The sequence below is a fragment of the Sus scrofa genome, chromosome 2, assembly GCF_000003025.6.
Source record: "Sus scrofa isolate TJ Tabasco breed Duroc chromosome 2, Sscrofa11.1, whole genome shotgun sequence".
In the NCBI taxonomy this organism is placed as follows: domain Eukaryota; kingdom Metazoa; phylum Chordata; class Mammalia; order Artiodactyla; family Suidae; genus Sus; species Sus scrofa.
The window spans coordinates 136,218,664-136,240,675 of NC_010444.4; the positions used below are offsets into that span (position 1 = coordinate 136,218,664).

The 22,012-nt window shown below is 50.3% G+C and overlaps 1 long non-coding RNA gene across 2 annotated transcripts in view; it reads right to left on the reverse strand.

The window, feature by feature from the left end:
• The window catches only part of LOC110259480, a 181,146-nt gene that overhangs the window by 114,965 nt on the left and 44,169 nt on the right, over positions 1–22,012 (reverse strand). The window contains exon 4 of one of the 2 annotated variants that reach the window (XR_002341907.1): positions 1,696–1,789. The exons of the other annotated variant lie outside the window; for it this stretch is intronic. This is a non-coding gene — a long non-coding RNA (uncharacterized LOC110259480). Of the gene's footprint in view, positions 1–1,695; positions 1,790–22,012 lie in introns of those variants that run through there. 2 annotated transcript variants of the gene reach the window in all.

The following is a 22,012-nucleotide window of genomic DNA, read 5'->3' on the forward strand; positions in this document are numbered from 1 at the left end:
CCGAGCGTCCACAGCCTTCGGCGGGGCGGGCCCGGCTGTGATCAGCCTCTTTTCTGCTCCCCCCTCCTCCCCCCTTCAGCACCCTATCTCCTCTGGGTGCCCGTACCCGCTCCTTTGACAGCTCTGAGAAGCAGGCTGGGCTCATCGTGTATCAGAGCCATGAGAGGTGCAAGGCCTCTCCCGGAGTCACGGGCACATCCATCAGAGGAGGAGCCTGGCCCTTGTCCAGCCTCCATGACTCAGGGCCCCTGATCTTGCAGAGGCAGAGACACCAGTGTCTTCAGCAAGGGGCTCATCTGGCCCCAGAGATGCCCCAGGGAGCAGCAGGGAAGACACGCCAGGCCTTAGCGCAGAGCACTGCATGCTCCCCAAGCTTGTCTGCTCCTGGGTCTTCAGCGGGATGGCCTGTCCCATCTGCCCCTGTGGTTCGATGTGACCGTGTGCCTAAGTCCTGACCGATGGGATGTGGACACAAGTGATGTGTGCTCCTGACGTCCCATGGGAGAGTCACCCTGCTGCTTTGCATTCTGGCTGGAGCAGAGAAGAGCCCTTAGTGACATGGGTCACTGAAGTCAGTAGAGTCATGACATGGAGGGGGCCTGGGCCCCCGGATCACTGCATCAGCAGCCTGACCAGATCCTGCCCCTACTGGATTCGATGTGAATGAGAAGTAAGCTTCATAATATTATTGACCTAAACCACTGAAAAGTCAAGAATTTTCTTTCTCGCCCTGAAAGATCCCAAGTGCCCCAAGGGGCCATGACCAATACTGCCTGGCCTCCCCTCCCAGCTCAGGGGGCTACAGATACAGAGGGACAGTTTAAGGGTCAGGTGTCCAGCAAGGGGCAGGCATCTTCCCACAGAAAAGGAACAGAGGTCCTGGCCAGAACTTTCCACAGGCAGGCACACCGGGTTCCAAGCATACCCCCCCCCCCCGCCACCACCCCAGGGCTCATGGACATCTAACTGCAATAGGGGCCAAAGGGCCTGGTGGGAGAAGCACCTGCCTGAGGAAGTCTGGCCCCACTAAGGGCTCTGCATGCTGCCTGGGGCTCAGATGCTTCACCCATGAGAAGGGAAGCACCAAAAGCCACTACTGCAGGAGAACTAAGTGAGACGCCCAAGGTGAAACTGCTTCGAAAAGTCAAGCAATTGAATGGCCATCATCAAAAAGTCTACAAATAGTAAGTGCTGGAGAGGGTGTGGAGAAAAAGGAACCCTAATACACTGCTGGTGGGAATGTAAAACTGGTGCAACCACTGTGGAAAACAGTTTGGAGATTTCTCAGAAAACTAAAACTAGAACTCCCATTTGATCCAGCAATCCCACTCCCGGGCATCTATCCAGAGAAAACCATGACTCGAAAAGACACATGTACTCCAATGTTCACTGCAGCACTATTTGCAGTAGCCAAGACATGGAAACAACCTAAATGTCCATCGACAGAGCTGTGGATCAAGAAGATAGGGTACATATACTCAGTGGAACACGACTCAGACATTAAAAGGAACGAAATAACAGCATTTTTAGCAACATGGATGGACCTAGAAATTATCATGCTAAGTGAAGTCAGTCAGACAGTGAGACACCAACATCAAATGCTATCGCTTACATGTGGAATCTAAAAAAAAAAAAAAACAATGAACTTCTTTGCAGAAAAGATACTGACTCACAGACTTTGCAAAACTTACGGTTTCCAAAGGAGACAGGTTGGGGGGTAGGAGGACATACTGAGGGTTTGGGATAGGCATGCTGTATGTAGGGTTTCGTTGTGATGATTGTTGTACACCTGTAAATGTAATAAAATTCATTAAGAAAAAGAAAAGAAAAGTCAAGCAATTAGGTCAAGCAATTACTTTGACTTTTTCTAGAGGGGAACTCCTGGCTGGAGAACTGGATTCCACCACAGCCCCCACCTTGGATGGTATAGACTCAGTGACAGCAGGGATCAGCCTGAAAGGGAACTGTGTCCTCACTGGACTCAGCAAAGCTTGTGACTCAACCAGGCAGAGAAAGAGAAACAGGAGCACAGGTGCCGCACCTGCCGCGGGGACCTCAAGCCTGGCCTCCGCCACTCAGCCGTAATGGGGAAAGAGGGCTGTGAGGCTGGAATTAGATGCAGCGTCTACAGCACTTTGCACACAATAGGCCCCACTGCTATTTTTGGATAGAGACAATCAGGGAGGAGGAAGGTTGTTGAGGCTCTGGCAGGGCTCTGGCTGAGCCCTGGCCACCCCGAGCATCTGCATTTTTCCCCCCCGTCAAGCCCCAGAAGCAGACCATCCTTGACAGAGAACAGCCACCCAGCCCTGGAGCACCCAGCTCTGAGCAGCCATGGCCATGCCAGGGAGCATCCTCACCACAGGCTTCCTGCTCCAGGCTCCGTGTGATGCCAGGCATCTGAAGATGATCCAGCCAAGAGCAGCCAGGCAGGTGTGCTAGAGACCCAGCTCTCAGGGGAGGCAACAGGCCAAGAGGCAAGATATAGCCCTGGAGGCTCCAAAGCACCCAACAGGCAGGAGCTGCCAGAATTGCTAGGGTGGGGGTGGGGAGCTGGCTGGAAGACAGAGAGATGGGGGCCTGAGCCTGGAGCAGGCACAGGATACACACTCAGAGCCCAGAGGAAAGCCTGGAGGACTTCTGCCAGAGCCCACAGACCCCAGACTACAACCTCTTTGCAGACGGGCTGAGGGCCGGCAAGATGCTAACCAGATGGAAGCCAGGCCAATGGGAGAGGCACAGGGCAAGGACCACCTTCCCCCTCAACCCTGATCTCCTTAAGCCCCAGCCTGGGATCATCTGGAACCCAGGATCATGGCCCCAGGTTCCTGCAGCTTCTCCTTTGTCTCCTTGTGTCTGGACAGCATCTCCATTCTGTGCAAAGAGACTGGTCCACCCTCCTCTGCCCAGCACCGCCTGCCCCCACCAAGCTTTGCATTCCTCACACTCCCTTCTCCAGCCTCACTTCAATTCAGGCACCTGGTAAATAACTACCCCTTTCTCAGCCGGAATCTGAGCCAAGTATATGGAAGAGGAGACCAAAAGTCTGCTGTGACTTCCGAACAGCCTGAACTGAGGATCGTGAAGGTATCTGAGGGCAAGGGCTGTCTGCTATTCTACCTCCAAAATAGGTCGGCTTTCCCACCCTGTCAGGTGGAGACACGGCACAGGACGGAAAGTTAGGAGCACAGACAGGCAGGGGCACCCAGGCTCCCTGGACCATCGAGAACCGGAAGGGGCAGGGAAGCCACACCCACTTCCTCCTCTAACCTGCCAATCAGATACCGCGAGGGGCGGGGGGGCGGGGCATGGGGGCCGGAGCAGTCAGGGGACGCTAGAGTGTGGAAAGTTGGTACTTGCACCAACATCATGACAAATAAAAACATAAGCAAGCTGCGGAGAGGAGGTGGGATGGGGGTGGTTGCCAGCACAGGTCTTTTTGGAGTCAGACCTGGGTCGGACTTTTGGCCCCCTTCCTCCCAAGCAGTGTGACGCTTAGTGAAGTTCTGGCCTCTCTGGGCCTCTCTGGGCCTCAGCTTCCTCCTCTGTAAAATGAGGATAGTCACAAAACGTACCTCGTGGAGAGTTTGGGAAAGCAAACGAGATCACCCACACCAAGCCCTCCACCCAACACCTGGTGCCTGATGCTGAGGGCTCCCGCAGGAGCCGCAGGTGCTATGTTCCTCTTTCCCTGGGGACATCACAGTCCCCCAGGTGCGAGGCCACAGACAGAACATCAGGCCACAGGAGCAGGGCTGGGCTGCAGGAAGAGCACAAGGGGCTGTGACATAGGTTCGGGCCTCCCCAACCCTGACCATGGCCAGGGCCCCCTAGTGGCCTCTCTCCCATCCCATCCATGCTCCATTGGCCACCCAAGGCCCCCTCCCAAGCAGGCAGCTGAGTCAAATCCTTACTCAAATGCCTCCCTTTCAGCCATCCCTCCCCTGCCAGCTTATTTGAAATCGCACCCTACCTTCCCCCCTCCTCACACTCCCTATTCCATTTCCCTGCTGTATTTCTCTGTTTCGTGTGTAACTAACGCATCCTGACTGCAGGCTGTTCCACTAGACTCCAGGCACCATGAAACAGAGGGCTTTCCATCTGGGTGTTTGCTGCATCTCTGTGCTGAAGTTATCAAGTACCTGGCATGTACTGAGCATGTCTAACTCGATGCCTAAAACCCCACATTGCTTCCGCCTGATTTTCAGAATCCTAGGCCCTCTCTGGCTTGGCCCAAACTGCCTTTTCAGGTTTTTTTCTCCCATAGCTTCCTCCATCCCACCCAGCACATACCTGCCATTGCCACCCACTGCTTCCTGGTCCTTTGACCCTTCTCACCTCACAAATGCTGTTCCCTGGCCTGGATTCCCTCCTCTTCTTCACCTTCCTGTCACTCCCAGCATCACTGCCCCCACCCCCACTCCCCCAGTTCCTATCCATCTTTCAAGTTGAAATAGCACTTTCTCCCTGATGACCACTGCTACCCTGCTTCCCTATTGGTGCTCAACCTGTGCTCCTCCTATTTCACAGTGGCGAGTAGGGGTCTACTACTGCCATTCTACATTAAACCTCAAAACCAGTCCACTACTGCCACTTTTTTTTTTTTTTTTTTTTTTTTTTTTTTTTTTTTTTTTTTTGCTTTTTAGGGCCACATCCTCAGCATATGGAAGTTCCCAGGCTAGAGGTCGAATCAGAGCTGCAGCTGCCAGCCTACATCACAGCCACAGTAATGCGAGATTCAAGCCGTGTCTGCCGTCCACACCACAGCTCACAGCAATACTGGATCCTTCAGTCACTGAGCGAGGCCAGGGATCGAACCCGAGTCCTCATGGATTACCAGTCGGATTCATTTCTGTTGCGCCACAGTAAGAACTCCCTGCCACCACTTTTTTTTAATGATTTTCATTTTTTCCATTATAGTTGGTTTACAGTGTCCTGTCAATTTTCTACTGTACAGCAAAGTGACGCAGTCACACATACATATATACATTCTTTTTCTCACATTATCCTCCATCATGCTCCAGCATAAGTGACTAGACATAGTTCCCAGTCCTATACAGCAGGATCTCACTGCTTATCCATTCCAAAGGCAAGAGTTTGCATCTATTAACCCCAAATTCCCAATCCATCCCACTGCCTCCCCCTCTCCCTCCCCCTCGGCAACCACAAGTCTGTTCTCCAAGTCCATGACTCTTTTCTGTGGAAAGGTTCATTTGTGCCATATATTAGATTCCCGATACATGTGGTATCATAGGGTATTTGTCTTTCTCTTTCTGACTTCACTTAGTATTAAAGCCTCTAGTTCCATCTATGTTGCTGCACATGGTATTATTTTGTTCTTTTTATGGCTGAGTAGTATTCCATTGTGTATATATATCACATCTTCTTAATCCGTTCATCTGTCGATGGACATTTAGGTTGTTTCCATATCTTGGCTATTGTGAATAGTGCTGCAGTGAACATACAGGCCCTACCCCACTTGTAAATGTCCTTCCCCCGTACTCCAGAACCAGTCACTGTTGGTGGGATGGGGCTCAAAATGTGGAAACGTTTCTACCTAGTTTAAAAAAAAAAAAAAAGTTTCTTCTGAATTAAAATTTCTGGTAGTGGAAACTTGAATTTAAAATCAGATTTTCTAATCGAATTGAAGGCTATGCAATTAAGCAAATGAAGGACTAATGAAATGATTATAAAGCACTGTGCAGAAATGTTATGTAAATGCAGGCAGGAATAACAAAACGTGATGACAGTTGCACTGCCATTGCTTCTGATTTGGGAGAGCGCAGTTCTGAGTCCTCCTACAGGGACACTGGGCACTGGCGTCAAAAACATCACCATCCTGGAGTTCCCGTCGTGGCGCAGTGGAAACGAATTCAATGAGGAACCATGAGGTTGCAGGTTCGATCCCTGGCCTCCCTCAGTGGGTTAAGGATCTGGCGTTGCCGTGAGCTGTGGTGTAGGCCAGCAGCTACAGCTCTGATTTGACCCCTAGCCTGGGGACCTCCATTTTCCACAGATGTGGGCCTAAAAAAAAAGGACAAAAGACAAAAAAAAAAAAATCACTCTCCTAACAGCTCTGAGGCCAGGCCCTTTGTCAGAAGTGGCAGATCTTAACAACAGGGTTTGGGATTTGCCTGCAGGCCAAGGTACCCAGGGCATCCCATACATGGGCGATCGGGTGGCCTGAGGCAGGGCAGCTGAGAGAAGTTCTGCAGTGGCAGGAAATGTCCCTTGCAGCCCTCCTTCCCAGTCAAATGACCCGTGGCCACATAGATTTATCACCTCATCTGAGACTGGAGGATATCTGCACACAGACCCCAGTCAGGTCAGACCAAGAGCTCTGCCGCCCCAAGTCCAAAGCTGGTCCATACCCTACAGAACTGGCACAGGCCTGTGGGGTCACAGGGCACACAGCCTCTGGAAGGTATAACTTCCTGAAGCAGCACCCAGAGAGGACTTAGGGGACATTTCGGTCCAGAGGGACAGTTTGAGGCATAGCCAGCTGAGCATCTTGGAGGGATGCTCCTGGGGAAGGGTGAGGGTGACAGCAGAAGCCTCAGGAGAAAGGTGATGCATCATTTGCCCTGCTCAACTGCTGATTTCCAAGTGCAAGCTCCCACCCCTGCCGTCACTGGCCCCCTGCAATCGGGAGGCAGGCCATCTGCACTCTCCACAGTTCCAGGCTGGGATGCCACCTTCACCGTCCACGATGGTCCTTGCCTCTTCAGTGGCACTGTCCCCACACTGTGCAGAGATAGAAGCCGTGCCGAAGCAACTTCTGGGATTCCCTAGCTTCTTTCCTTCTCTGCCACAGATTTGTTCTTGAAGGACCTTGGATCTAGCAGCCTTTTCACAGACCATCAGTGCCTGGCCAAGCATCCTGGAACTCCTCTTCCCCAATTAAACTTTCCAGACTGCAGTCCTAAGTTGTCTATAAATAAAGTGCAATTTTAATTAAGTTTGCTCTCCAATGGGGAAAAAAAATCTCCCAGAATCCAAACACCATGGGTGGGAATAAACAACGGCTTCTTCACTAAGGCTCTTGAGATAATGAGGTGCCCCCGTCTTACGACAAGTGTCCACTCAGAGGGGGGCGTGGCCTCGCTCTTGGAAACTTTCTAGCCCCTCCTTGGGCATGAAAATGGAGAAAGCCTTTGGCAAGGCCAAGGAAGAGATGAGGAGAGCAGCAGATGCTGCAGGCTGGAGAGATCTTCCTCCCAACTGGAACAGCAACTGCCTCCCTGGGCCATCACTTTGAAAGATAATGTGGCAAGGAGGCAGAGGCAGATGGCTGTGAATGGCAAGCAGGAGCCCAGAGTACCGCTCTTCCGACAGGGGCTCGGGTGGCCAGGTGTATCTAAGCCCAGAGGACCACCTGCCCCAGCAGGAGGGCTCTCCAAGAGGGATTCTCCCTTCCTGCCCTGGAACGTGGGGACGGGCCCTGGGCCTGGTGGGGGGACACCCCACCACTACAGCGTTCTCAATCATGGTGGTGGCGGCCACCTCTGGGAGCCACCCTCAAGGAGTGCTGAGGATACACGTGAGCACCGGGAGTGGCCAGAGCCCCTATGCCAGTCCCTGAGCGAGGCACCTTCTCCAATGAACCCCATTCTGGCTTCACCGTGCTGGGAGGTGGATAGTATTAGCCTCATGTGACAGATGAGAAAATGAAGGAGAAAGCAGATGAAGTAGCAGGACCGACCTCAGTCCTGGGCTAGCCTGAGATGGTCCAGTCCTGAGCGAACCGTGGACAAGCCCTCAGCTTGGGAACTTCCTGAACTTGGTAATGGACAATGCACAGACCACCCCAGACACCCTCCCCAAGCTCGAAGCATCCTGTCCTGTTCTGTATCCCTGCCCGACCAGGAACCCCCACTTGTGGTCACTGTGCCCCAGGGACTCCTTCCAGGTTTTAGGACTGTCTGGGTGGCCGATAGGAAACCCTGGACTTGAACGAATTCTAGGCAGTTTTGTTTGTGTTGTCATTGATTTGTTTGTCTGTTTCATAGGTAATAACAGAGTGATAATGACAAGCCAGCCAGCATTCATTCTTTGTGATGTGCCAGCCACTGAGTCAAGCATTATCTTCCATAATCCCCCTTGAGGTAGACCCATTATAATCTCTATTTTATATACGAGGGAACTGAGGTAAGCCAGCTGCTGTGAGACAGACTCTGGCACCCAGGGGCCCACACTTTTAACTCCTGTGCGTTTATGTTATTTTTAGAAAACTCAGTTCATAGAAACTGGACAGTTTAAGAACAAATTATTCACTTAATGGAAGGATCTTTTACTTTGGAAAAGGGCCCACCTGGAGTTTGAGCAAATGTCCTTTTAAAATGTAATCTTCTGGGAGTTCCTGTTGTGGCACAGCGGAAATGAACCCGACTAGTAACCATGAGATCACAGGTTCGATCCCTGGCCTCACTCAGTAGGTTAAAGATCCGGCATTGTCATGAGCCATGGTGTAGGCCGGCAGCTACAGATCCTATTCAAACCCTAGCCTGGGAACCTCCATATGCCATGACTGCAGCCCTAAAAAAAAAAAAAAAAAAAAAAAAAATGTGATCTTCTGTATAGCACAGGGAACTATATCCAGTCTTGGGATAGATCATGATGGCAGATAATATAAAAAGGGAATTTATGTATAAGTATGACTAGATCACTTTGCCATACAGCAGAAATTGGCACAACACTGTAAATCAACTACAATTTTTAAAAATCATAATAATTTTTAAAAATGTGGGGAGTTCCCATGGTGGCTCGGGGGTAACGAACCTGACTCAGATGCATGAGGATGCAGGTTCGATCCCTGGCCTCGCTCATTGGGTTAAGGATCCGGTGCTGCCATGAGCTGTGGTGTAGCTCACAGACGTGGCTCAGATCTGGAGTTGCTGTGGCTGTGGCGTTGGCCAGCATCTGCAGCTCCCATTCAACCCCTAGCCTGGGAACCTCCATATGCCATGGATGTGAATGCACACACACAATAAAGGTTCAGTCTGTCCTGGGCCTGGGAATGCTGGGCCAGGCCCGACTGGCGCCCAGCCCCTCTCTGGCTGGGCTTCAGCTTCGACACTCAGAGGGGACTCTGGGATACTCTTCTTGGGCCAGAGGCCCACGCTCAAGCCCAGACCGGCTTGGTGACCTTGAGTGGGCAGCTCAGCTGCTCATGCTCTGCTGGAGGTAACCCCAGCCCTGACCACACACCCCTGCTGGGTTCCCAGGTATTTCTAATTAATGATGTAAAAGCACTTAGAGACCTAAGCGCTTGATGCCTGCAGCCCATAAACTCCCAGAGAGGGAGCCCTGAGTGTTACGATGCTCCACTGTGCTTGTTCTCAGTGATGAATAATCATCTTCTCAGACCTGCAGGTCAACACCACGTCCAAACATCCCCTTCACCGGGCCAGGCCGGGGGAGTCATGCACCCCGGCTGCTGGGCTTCTCAAAGGGTCATGGGCCACAACCAAATGCAAGGCTTGGTCTTTGATGGGATGCCAGTCTGAATCAACGATTCTTTAAGTCACATTTGGGTGTTAGATGGTGTCAGGGAGCTGTGAAGTTACAATGGCCCTGACGGTTAATATCAGGTGTCAGTTTGACTGGGCCACAGGTTCTCAGACATTTGGCCAAGTATAATTCTGAGTGTGTCTGCGAGGCGGTCTGGGATGAGATCAACACTGGCACAGGGAGACTGGGTAAAGCAGACCGCCCTCTCTTATGGGTGGGCCTCATCTGCTCAGCCCAAGGTCTGACTAGTACAAAAAGCCTGGCAGGCTGGCCCTCCCACCAGGAATAGCCAAGGCCACCTGCCGGACCACTTAAGCTGGGACTTTGGACCAAACCACCCTCCAGGGTCTGAAGGCTACTGGCTTTCAGCCTGGAATTACACCATCAGCACTTCTGGGCCTCCAGCTTCCCAAGGGCACATCTTGGGACTTCTCAGCCTCCACAATCACACAAGCCAACTCCTTCAGATATAGCTCTTTCTGTAGACCTGCATACATCCTGTTTGTTCTGTTTCCCTAGAGAACCCTTAGGTAATGGCATTATGATTATGGATCAGTAGAACCTTATTTTGGGGGTGTCTATTGAAATGTAATAATGTGTATATACATATAATATATATTATAAATACTAATATTTATTATATTTTTTTTTTCAGTATTTTAGGGCTGCACCCGTGGCATATGGAGGTTCCTGGGCTAGGGGTCAAATAGGAGATGCAGCTTCCAGCCTACACCACAGCCACAGCAACACCAGATATGAGCTGCATCTGTAACCTAAACTACAGCTCACAAGCAACGCCGGCTCCTTAACCCACTAAGTGAGTCCAGAGATCAAACCTGCGTCCTCATGGATGCTAGTCAGGTTTGTTATAGCTGAACCACAATGGAACTCCTGTCTATATTCTTAAATACTTCAGAAAAAAAAAACCAGATGAAACAGATATGATAGGATGTAAACAACAGTGAAATCTAGGGGAGAGGCATAAGGATGTCCATTACACTACGGCAATATACATTATACTAAATACGCCCATTGTACTCTTTCCTCTACTTTTCTGTATATATATGTTCATGATATAAAGTTCAAAAACAAAACCAACAAGCAAACCATGATGATTTCTTTTTTGGCGGGGGGGGCCCACCCTCGGCATATGGAGGTTCCCAGGCTAGGGGTCCAATCTGAGCTACAGCTGCCAGCCTATGCCACAGCCAGGACAACTCGGGATCCAAGCCATGTCTGGGACCTACACCAAAGCTCACAGCAATGCCTGACCCTTAACCCACTGAGCGATGCCAGGGATTGAACCAGCATCCTCATGGATCCTAGTCAGGTTCGTTAACCACTGAGCTGCAAAGGGAGCTCCCAAACCATCACGATTTCTGACACCTGCTCTGGCCAAAAGCATAATTCTCCTTCATAAGCAAAAGACTAAGGGAGATGAGCAAGTTGCTATGAAAGCATAGCCTGTGGGGGGGCGGCAGTGGGGAGGTGTCAGAAATGGGGGTCTCATGCTGGGGTACAGCCTGGGGAGAACAGGCACCCAATGAGTTGACCTAAATATGCATAAAGACTCAAACACGACAGTAGCTTATTTCTTGCTTACATAACCATTTATAGCAAGTATCCCAGGCTGGTGGAGAGCATTTTCCACACAGTGATTCAGGGCCCCAGGATCTTTATTTCTATGGCTTCACCATTGCCTATGGCCTGCGGTCATCTTCATGCAGCTGATGAAAGGAGAAAGAATCTGGACCTTGAAGCAGCATACATCTCACTCATTCACATTCTATTGTCAAACACTGGTCACAAAAAAGAAACTTGTCACAGCCATGCTGAGATGCATGAGATGGAGGTAGGGAAGTGGGGATGTGGCTGGAAAATATCCTTGGATGGGCTTTCCAGCTACTGCTCTCTGCTGGAAGGGAGGGTGGATCTTGGTGGGTAGCCAGCCATCTCCGCCACATGAGGCTTCAGTTGGTTCTTGTTGGGCTAGTGATAGAAACAGTCACTGTGGTTTAGAGCAAAGAATGGATCCCCTTGTGGGGTGGAGACTGGCACGACGAATTGAGCAGGAGCCCCAGCTCTGAGTCTGGCCCTGTGCTCAGATGTCCTGCAGGGGACCACAAAGGGAGCAGTGAGACCCCCACCTCTAGGAACCCCCAGACCTACTGGGACCCTCCTGCATGAAATCAGCAGGCACCAGCCCAAGGCAGGGGATAATCAGATGCTGAACAAAAGGATCCTGGTGCAAAGAAGAGGGTGTGTGTTTTTTGAGGAAAGAAAACTCTATGTTGGCTGACTCCTCTGAGCCCAGCACAAGGACTGGAATGGAGCCAAACCTTATGAGACCTCCGGCCACTCAAATTCGATGGTCTGGGGAGAGGGGGCAGACGCGGAGGCGGGGCGGGTGGCCCCAAGTGTTCTGTGACCTCCCTTTGAAGGATTACTGGGGTTAGAGGGTTACTTCAATAAAGGCCTGGGGCTGGAACCAAATCCATCAAGCGCTAGGAGCAGGATGGTCTCTGGCCAGAGGGTAGTGGGAGTGCTTCAGGAAGGAGGCCAGGGAGCCGCCTGAGCTCTTTGCCTTCACGACCCGCATCATTGGTAAGAACACATGAATTGACTCCTGCACCACCATACTGGGAGCTCCCCGAGGGCCAAAGCCTGCCTGTCCTGTGGCCATGTCGCCCGGCCCGTGCCAGGTGTTCAGTGCATGAATGCATAAGTGAATGAATGGGACAGGGAGCAACTATCTGCACGATGAGGCTTCCCGGGGGCAAGAAGATACCTCTTACATGTGCGTCCACTCTGCCTGGAGCCGGATTTTACTTCCAGCCTAAACTTCTTTTGTTTGCTCTTCCTGTATTCCAGGAAGGGGCCGCAAGAGGCCTGTACAGTTTCCTTCCCCTGTAAGAGCAAACTCATATCTGTCTTAAATGGCTTCAATTACCTCCTAGTGGACCCCATCCTGGTGCCCCAGAACCCCCACCTCCCAGCCCCCTTGGAAGCAGCAGCCTCTCTGGTACCCCTCCGTCTGCACAGAACCCCACCTCTGCGGCTGCAAGGTTTCTTTCAAGGGACACAAGGCCCAGCTGTGAGCTACTCATCTGCTTTCTCATCCCCTAGAAAGCACGTGTTGGAACACTGATGTGTTTGAGAATCATTTTTTACTTTAATTAGAAAACACATTCAAACAGCACTGAACATTCATGAGACTTGCGGGGGGTCACTTATAAACCAAATTTTTTTTTTTGTCTTTTTTTTAGGGCCACACCCGCAACACATGGAGGTTCCCAGGCTAGTGGTCCAATCAGAACTATAGCCATTGGCCTACACCACAGACACAGCAACACAGGATCCGAGCCGGGTCCGAGACCTACACTACAGCTCATGGTCCTTAACCCACTGAGCAAAGCCAGGGATCGAACCCCATCCTCGTGGATGCTAGTCAGGTTCGTTAACTGCTGAGCCATGACAGGAACTCCTAAACCCACTTACTTAATTAAAGCGTGCCTGGGCCCTTGTCCCACTGCCTGGCTCTATGTCCCTCGCCTCCTCCTGGGCTGGTCAGCACGGACAACACCCTGCCGCTGAGTTCAGCAAGGCCGGCCTCTGGACCACCCCCCTCTGATGGCTGTGCCACTGGGCCACGGGCTTTCAAGCCTCTTTCCACCCTGACAATGGACTATCTTGGCTGTCCATTTATCCTCGTATTGATTTTGCTATAAACCCACGCAGCACTCCCCTCCCAGGCCCGAGGAGAAACCTCCATTGATTATATTGGAAGAAGGTTTGTTGTTAAAAAAAAAAAAAAAAAAAAAGCAAAATGCCTAAAACATCGAAATGAAGTAAGCTTTTGGAGGGTCCATAAATCACCCAGGATAATGCGGCAAATGAACAGGGCTTCTTAAACACCCGGAAAATACGACACCATAAAACAGTTCTGACAAGAAGCCACAGCCCCTCTCCCTCTGTAGCTGCCACTTGAAAAGCACCATCAATAAAGGTTATTGCTGTTTGGTACGCAAGAGAGGGAAGTTGTGTCGGGAAAGTTCCCTCAAAGTCACATTGTCCGGATGGCAGCGTGGCGTTTTTCTGCACAGTAAATACATCCCAATTATGAGCGTGTCGTGTTAGCTTTCACAGTTCACTAATCACAAACTTTTTTGCATGTCATTGCCAACCAGCGCCTTTCCCTAATCAGAATTTATGGTTTGGTGTGGCCATCAGAAGGGTTACAGCGATGTGGCTGTTTCACCCGAGCTAGAGGGCTCAGCTTGGGCCCAAGGTCACTTCCTCCTGCCCTTTTCTAGTCTGAAGGCCAAGGGTCTGCATTACCCAGGGATGGAGGTGGGGGTTTCTGCAGAAATGCTCCTTGGGAGCCCCTCGCCCCCCAGCACCCGGGCCATGAGGCCTGATTTGGGCGCCCTGGTCTGGTTCACCTCTAACGACCTACCTCCTCAAAAGCTCCAGACCACTCATGGGGCAAACATGTTCAGCAAAGCCCAAAGTCACACACCTCTCAAAAGTGGATCAGCTTTGGCCCTTCTGAGCCTGAAGCACCCATGTCTTCCCAGGTCATTGGGCAGCCAGTGGATGGCATGTGCCACCAGCCTGCTACCCCTGGCCCTTGGGTGGGACTCATGCCCTGCCCTCCAGCAGTCACCCCTTATCAAACAGATCAGGCATCCCCAGCCTGTGAGCCACACAAAGCCGGGCTCACTCTCTGACCCCCAGGTCTCTCCAGCCCCCTCCTGGCTTTGCGGTTCAGCCCGCGAGTCTACACTCTTGGGGCTGCACCCCAGCCCGACAGTTGCAGAATTAGCCAGAGAATTTGCAGCTGCATTGACGGTGGCTCCAGACCAGCACGTCAGTGTCACCTAAGTGTTGCCCTAGGTCCTCCTGTGTTGCCACTCAGTCATGTGACTGCGGTGCCCACATCGGGGAATGGGGCGTGCAGCGGAGGAGGCAGTCAGGTGCCTTCTGCATGGGGGAGCACCGCAGGGCTGGGGGGGCAGCCCCCTAGGTGAAGCAGCCCACAGACACCAAGACACAGAGTTTAGAGCAAGCCACGTATCTGGGGGGTTGCATCAGGCCAGAGCAAACACCACAGAGCCATGGCCATGGCCATGGCCAGCCATCAGGAACTCAGGTCCGAGCTGGGGCAAGACCTTACAGGACTCAAGCAGTGATTCCAGATCAAAACAAAGTAAACCATGTCTAAGTGATCCAGCACCATTGTGATTTCTCCTGCGGTAAGGACTCTGTTGCTTTTTTAGGCAAATTTCTTTCTTGGCACCATGTGCGTTTCCGAGGCCTGCCGTAACCAAGCACCACAGACTGGATGGCTCCAAACAACAAGAATTTATTCTCTCACACTTCTGGGGGCCAGAAATCACATATCAAGGTGTTGGTAGGGCTGGGCTCCCTCAGAAAGCTACCTCATCCAGCCTCTGGTGACTCCAGGCCCGCCTCAGCCTGTGGCTACAAGTTAATCATCTCTGCCTCTGTCTTCACCTGGGCTTCTCTGCATCTGCATCTTTCTCTGACCCTTAGTGAACTTGTCATCGGATTTAGGGCCCAGGTGGGCCCTAAGATACTCTCATCCCAAGGTCATCAACCCCACCTGCAAAGATCCTCTTTCCCAAAGAAAGTGATACACGGGTGTCCGAGTAAAGACATATCTTTGAGCAGCACCTTTCAGCCCTGGCAGGGCCTTGGCTCATGGGGACCTAGTCCATCCAGAGCATTCTAGATGATACCTTGGGAGTGCCCTGAGCTCATCTCCATTTCTCAGAATGACTCACTAAGACATCACCTTCAGAGAGTGACCATGAGGTTACAACAGATCATCCAGGACACCCATCCTACAAGAAATAGTGAGATATACTTTCTGTGTCTAGTCTGTGCGGGGATTAATGAATTTTTTTTTTTTTTTGGCCATTTCTTGGGCCACTCCTGCAGCGTATGGAGGTTCTCAGGCTAGGGGGTCTAATCGGAGCTATAGCTGCCGGCCTACACCAGAGCCACAGCAACGCAGGATCCGAGCCGCATCTGCAACCTGCACTGCAGCTCCCAGCAACACTGGATCCTTAACCCACTGAGCAAGGTCAGGGATCGAACCCACAACCTCATGGTTCCTAGTCAGATTCAGTAACCACTGAGCCACGAAGGGAACTCCTGAGACTAATGAATTAAAAAAAAATTTTTTTAATGACTTCTTAGAAAAGAGCTGATGCCAGTTCTAGAGCAGAGAAAGTATAAGGTAGACCTGTATATCGAGGACAAGAAAGCAGGGGCCAATGGACAAAGTAGTGGGTCATATTTAAAAGACACAAGAACCAGCCAAAAGGGGGATCCCACTGGTCAAATTTGGGGCAAATATAGCAACCAAAAAGAATAATGAGGATCATGGAAATTCCAACACATATAATGGAGGGGGAAAAAAATCCGTGAGTCCATAGTGGTAGTCAAAAAAAGAAACCTAGGGAATTCCCATGGGGGTGCAGCAAAAATGAATCTAACTAATAACCATGAGGTTGCGGGTTCAATCCCCGGCCTCACTCAGTGGGTTAAGAATCCAGCATTGCTGCGGCTGTGCTGGAGGCTGGCAGCTGAAGCTCCAAGTCGACCCCTAGCCTGCGAATCTCCATATGCCACGCGGGCAAGCCCTCAAATGACAAAAAAAGAGAAAACTCTGTGTGTGTTTATAAAGGGAGAAAAATGGAGAAAGTAAGACCAGATATTAACAGGGGTACACAGGTGTTCACTGCACTGTGTAGTTTTCCAACTTTTCCGTGGGTTTAAAACTTTGAAGAAAAAAAAAAGAAGGAAGGAAGAATGTTTACAGAAAGAGCTAGAGCACCTGGTTCAAACCCTGGATTTGTGATTTTCAAGTTGTGTGATTTTTGAGCAACTTGATGGATTTGCATCTTGGAGCCTGTTTTCCCCTCCGTGCAGTGGGCATAACATCGTCTCCATACCCTGGGCCCGTTAGAGAATTAACCAGGCTGTGGGGTGTGAAGAATTCAGCCGCTGGCATCTCTTAAGTCCCAGTTCATAATGGCTACTGATATTACCATGCAGGAGAACCAAGAGGTCATGCAAGTGCAGCCCCAGGGCTGCCTGTGGTGGGACAGGTGGAGGAGGGCTGGGCTGACTGGAGAAGCCTTTTTGGAGGAAGCAGAGCTGGAGTCACCAGAAGCACACGGAGAAGCAGAGTGGTGGGGAGACAGCTCCGGGGGAGGGGTTTCCAGCAGCCCCTGCCTGGTCTGATTGATCGTGAACTTGGTGTGAGCAACAGCGGAGATGCTCTGCCAAAGCTAAGGCTACACTAGGAAAAAGCGAGTGGAATCGGGACCTCGGTCGGGGACGGGGACAGGAGCAGGAGCGCCCGGCCAGGGTAAGGGCTTAATCGGAAGGGGGGACCAGAGAGGGCTGTGACCACAGCCAGGGCTCCTCCTGGGATCAGGTGCCGCTGGGGCCGGTTAGCAGTCAGAGTTGGGACTCAGAACGGTTCTGGAGCAGAGGCCACGCGGGGGTTACACTCTCAGCCTTCACCTCCCAGCTCAGCGCTGGGCCCCTGATTTGCTCCGGAGCTTCCTATGGGATAAGGGTTTGGCGAGGAGGCACAGAACTACCTCAGGAGGGCTGGGCGTTTTCTTCTAGGTCTAGATGTGGAGGCGGCTCATTCAGGGGCTGGGAGTGGTAGTCATCTCTTGTCCCCAGAGCAAAGAAAGGACTCTTCACAGCGCAATTGCCCTTAAAAAGGCACAGAGCGAGGGTCCTGTTCTGGACCTGGAGAGAAGGACGTGAGGGGTTGGAGCTGAAGCAGGTGCAGCAGCAGCACCGCCCAGGCCGCCCTCCTGCCATCCCAGGGCCCCCTTCTCCCTGGCAACCCTTCAGGGAAGATCTCATCTCAGCTTTGCTCCTGCTCTGTCCTGGGCACAGGCTCACCCCCACCCATGCTGCACGGAGGCAGCCATCTGTCCCTCAAGCCTCTGAGACACTCAGGTGCAGGTCGAGTGGGGTCTGTGTCAGCGGTGACACTCTGTGCACAAGTGGGTTGTGGCCATCTGCAAGTGCTGGTTTTTCTGCCTCTTCTAATATTATCTCAGGGCTCGTGACGGGTTCTGCTCATTCAGCCTCGGGCCATGGAGAGCTCTTGCTTTTGGTAATTTCCCCAAATTCTCCCAGCTTCAGACAAAGGGAGCCGCTGCTCTATGAAATGGGGTCGGGATGCTGATCATTTGTGACTTGTATTAATATTTACAACAATAACATTTTTCATGGATAGGGGGTTTTTGTCACTGCAGGAGAGGAAATGCAAATTAACAACTGTAAAGATTATAACATAATGAAATAGGACATAAATGATGAAGAACTAATGAATTAAGTGACTCCAAGGCATGGAGGAAAAAAATGCCCTTCAAAAACAAACATGTAGACAGAACAAGAGATTAATAATCTGGGGAACGGAGCCAGGGGCCAGGGCCTGGATGTGCCGCTCCCCGGGGCTGGTCCCTCTAAACTCTTCTGACTCAGTGGCTCTCCCCTGTTTGCCCAATTGCCTTTTTTTTTTTTTTTCAGCCACATCCATGGCATGCACAAGTTCTGGGGCCAGAGATCGAACCCAGGCCATAGCAGCAACAACACCAGATCCTTAACCCACTGAGGGACCAGGGAACTCCCTCACCCAGGTGCTTTAGACAAAACAAAAACAAACAAACAAGAAAAAGGTCCTTCCTCCTTGACTCCATCCTCCTCATGTCCCCTCAGGTCAATATGTCACAACCCTTGAAGATTCCACTTCTTGGAATCCATCCCCCTGCCTATTTCTGTGTGCAGGAGCCCATCCCCCAGTACTCCTCCTGCCCCACCGGAGCCTCGGCCCCTCCAGGTCACCTCTTGTCACAGCCACTGGAGGACAAACTACAGGTACACACCTGTCAGTTCTCTTTTTAAAAAATAATTAATTAATAAAGCGCCTAATAACAAAAACAAACATTTTCAATGTAATAAATATTTAAAATAATGCATCTAGAGCATATCACACTAAGAAAGTCAGAAAGACACATAGCAGCTGATATCATTTCTCTGTGGAATCTAAAATAGGGTTCAAGTGAACGGATCTACAAAACAGAAACAGACTCACAGACGTGCGCAGACTTGGGGTTGCCAAGGGGGACAGGAGAGGCAGTGGGGTGGACTGGGAGTTTGGGTTGAGTAGATACAAATTATTACATTTAGAATGGGATGAACTGTAAGGGCCTACTTGATAGCACAGAGAACTCTATCCAATCTCCTTGGATATGTGTATATAATTGAGTCAGGTTGCTATACAACAAAAATTGGCACAATGTTGTAAATCAACTATATTTCAATTAAAAAAAAAGGACAAAGAAAAAGAAAGCAATAAAAAGAATAATGCTGGGAGTTACTGTTGTGGCGCAGCAGAAACGAATCCGACTAGGAACCATGAGGTTGCGGGTTCGATCCCTGGCCTTGCTCAGTGAGTTAAGGATCCGGCGTTGCCGTGAGCTGTGGTGTAAGTCGAAGACGCAGCTCGGATCTGGCATTGCTGTGGCTGTGGTGTAGGCCGGCAGCTGTAGCTCCAATTCGACCCCTAGCCTGGGAACCTCCATGTGCCGTGGGTGCAGCCCTAAAAGGACAAAAAACAGATGAAACAAAAAAGGAATAGTGCTAGAGAAATAGAAAAAAAAATTTTTAAGTAAAAAATAATAATTAAGAGTAAAATAATACATTTCTTAAATTATTAAAAAGCAAAGAAAATAATAAACTGCCAAACAAACAATCCTCTCCATTGGTTCTCCATTGCTCTCTCTTCAGTCCTTCTTTGCTGAGCCTCAGAAAAAGGTGACTGTTTTAAGATATCCCTATGAAAGAGGCTCAGTGTCACACAGAACAGGTGTTCCACATGGGCGGAAAGGAAGCCTCAAGATGGCAGTGAGGGGTGTTCTCTATGTGGATAATACTAGAGGAGGGGCACATTACTGCTTCAGTCAAAATTCTTGTGGTTGCAAATTCAGAAATCCAGTTCAAACTGACTTAAAACTGGGAAGCTAAATGTCTAGGGTTTCAGGCATGGTTGGATCCAGGGCAGAGGTGATGTCACCAGGGCTCTGTCTCCCTCTGTGTCTCTATGGCTCTGATTCTGCCCTGGCTCTTCTCTCCAGTGGGGAACATGGCTACCAAGAGCTCCAGGCTCATCCCCCAGCTAAGGACCAAGAGGCAGAAGAGAGTTGGTTTCTTATTCTTTATCATTCTGTTAAGGGTCCTGAATGTACTCCAATTTGATGGGCGTAGGTCATGTGTGTGAACCACACACTGTGCCCAGAGGAATGAAAAATGTAGTAGTCATCCTGTCCTCCCTGAAACACACATCTTAGCTTCCAACAAGCACCCACCCTGGTTTTCCTCCCACCTCCTCGGTGCCTTCTTTTCAGAATCTTTGTCATTTCCTCCTCATCTCCCCCACTGTTAATATCGGCCAGCTCATGGCCAACAAGCACATGAAAAAATGCTCAACATCCCTGATTATTAGAGAAATGCAAATCAAAACTACCACAAGATACACCTCACACCAGTCAGAATGGCCTCCATGTGCCACAGGTGCAGCCCTAAAAAAGACAAAAAAAAAAAAAAAAAAAAAAGGCAGAAGATCTAAATAGACATTTCTCCAAATAAGACATACGAATGGCCAACAGGCTCATGAAAAGATGCCCAATGTTATGAATTCTTAGAGAAATGCAAAACAAAACTGCAATGAGGTACCACCTCGCACCAGTCAGAATGGCCATCATGAATAAGTCCACAAATAACAAATGCTGGAAAGGGGGTGGAGAAAAGGGAACCCCCAGCACTCTTGGTGGGAATGTAAGCTGGTACAACCACTATGGAGAACAGTATGGAGGGACCTTAGAAAACTATACGTAGAACTACCATATGACCCCACAATCCCACTCTTGGGCATATAGCTGGACAAAACTCTACTTAAAAGAGACACATGCAGCCTGCGTGTTCATTGCAGCACTATTCACAATAGCCAAGACATGGAAACAACTTAAATGTCCATCAACAGATGATTGGATTAGGAAGATGTGGTATGTATACACAATGGAATACTACTCAGCCATGAAAAAGAACAAAATAATGCCATGTGCAGCAACATGGATGGAACTAGAGACTCTCATACTGAGTGAAGTAAGTCAGAAAGAGAAAAACAAATACTGTATGATATCACTTATATCTGGAATCTAATATACGGCACAAATGAACCTTTCCACAGAAAAGAAAATCATGGACATGGAGAACAGACTTGTGGTTGCCAAGGGGGAGAGGGAGGGAGTGGAAGGGATTGGGAATTTGGGGTTAATAGATGCAAACTATTGCCTTTGGTGGATAAGCAATAAGATCCTGCTGTGTAACACTGGGAACTATGTCTAGTCACTTATGATGGAGCATGGTAATGTGAGAAAAAAGAATGTATACATGTATGTGTGACTGGGTCACCATGCTGTACGGCAGAAAACTGACAGAACACGGTAAAACAGCTATAATGGAAAAAAAGATTAAAATCATTGTATAAAAAGTTAAAAAAAAAAATATCGGCCAGCTCAGGGCACAAGCTTCAGGCATATTCTCTCTTCAAGCAACCATCCTCCACCAGCGATTCCATCGGATCTCATGACTTTACATGCCTTCCATCTGCTGCCCTTCCCAACTTGAGGTCTCAGCCCAGATTCACCCCTGGCTCCAGGGTCACTTAACAGCCTCACGCAGATCTCTAATGAACATCACAACCCTTACATTTCCAGATGGAAATCCGATCTTTTTGCTGCAAGCCTGCTCTTCCTACATCATCCACCTCAGTTAGTGGAAATCCATCCTGCCATTGCCTCTGCCAAGAGCACCCTCGCTTCCTCTGTCTCTCTCTTTCCACATCCCAGGATGTGGAAATATCAAATCAAATAGCAATATCAAATATTTCAAAATCTGACTCCTTCCGCCACCTCTTCCCTGAGCCAGCTGGTGCCATCTCTCGCCTGGATTGTACTGTGCCAGCCTCTTAACAGGCCTCCCTGCCGCCACCCCTGCCCCTGCTGTCCATCCTCAACACAGCATGCACCTGTCAAAACGGGGATGACACGCCATCACTCCTCTGCTCAGCACCCTCCGGCAGAAGTAGGAGAGCAGGGCGCCAGCGTGGTTGGGTTCTAGTGAGGGCTCTCCTCGTGGTTTACACACGGCCTCCTTCCCACTGTGTCTGCACATGGTGGAGAAAGGAAGCCCTGACGTCTTATAAAGGCATTCATCTCATCATGGGGTCCTCACCGGCATGACGTCATCTATACCTAATTACCTCCCCAAGGGCCCCCGCCCTCAAAATACCATCACCTTGTACAGGGGCTGCAGCATAGGAATTTGGGGAAGATACAAACATTCAGTCCCTAACGCCATCCTGAAGACACGAAGCAGAGGT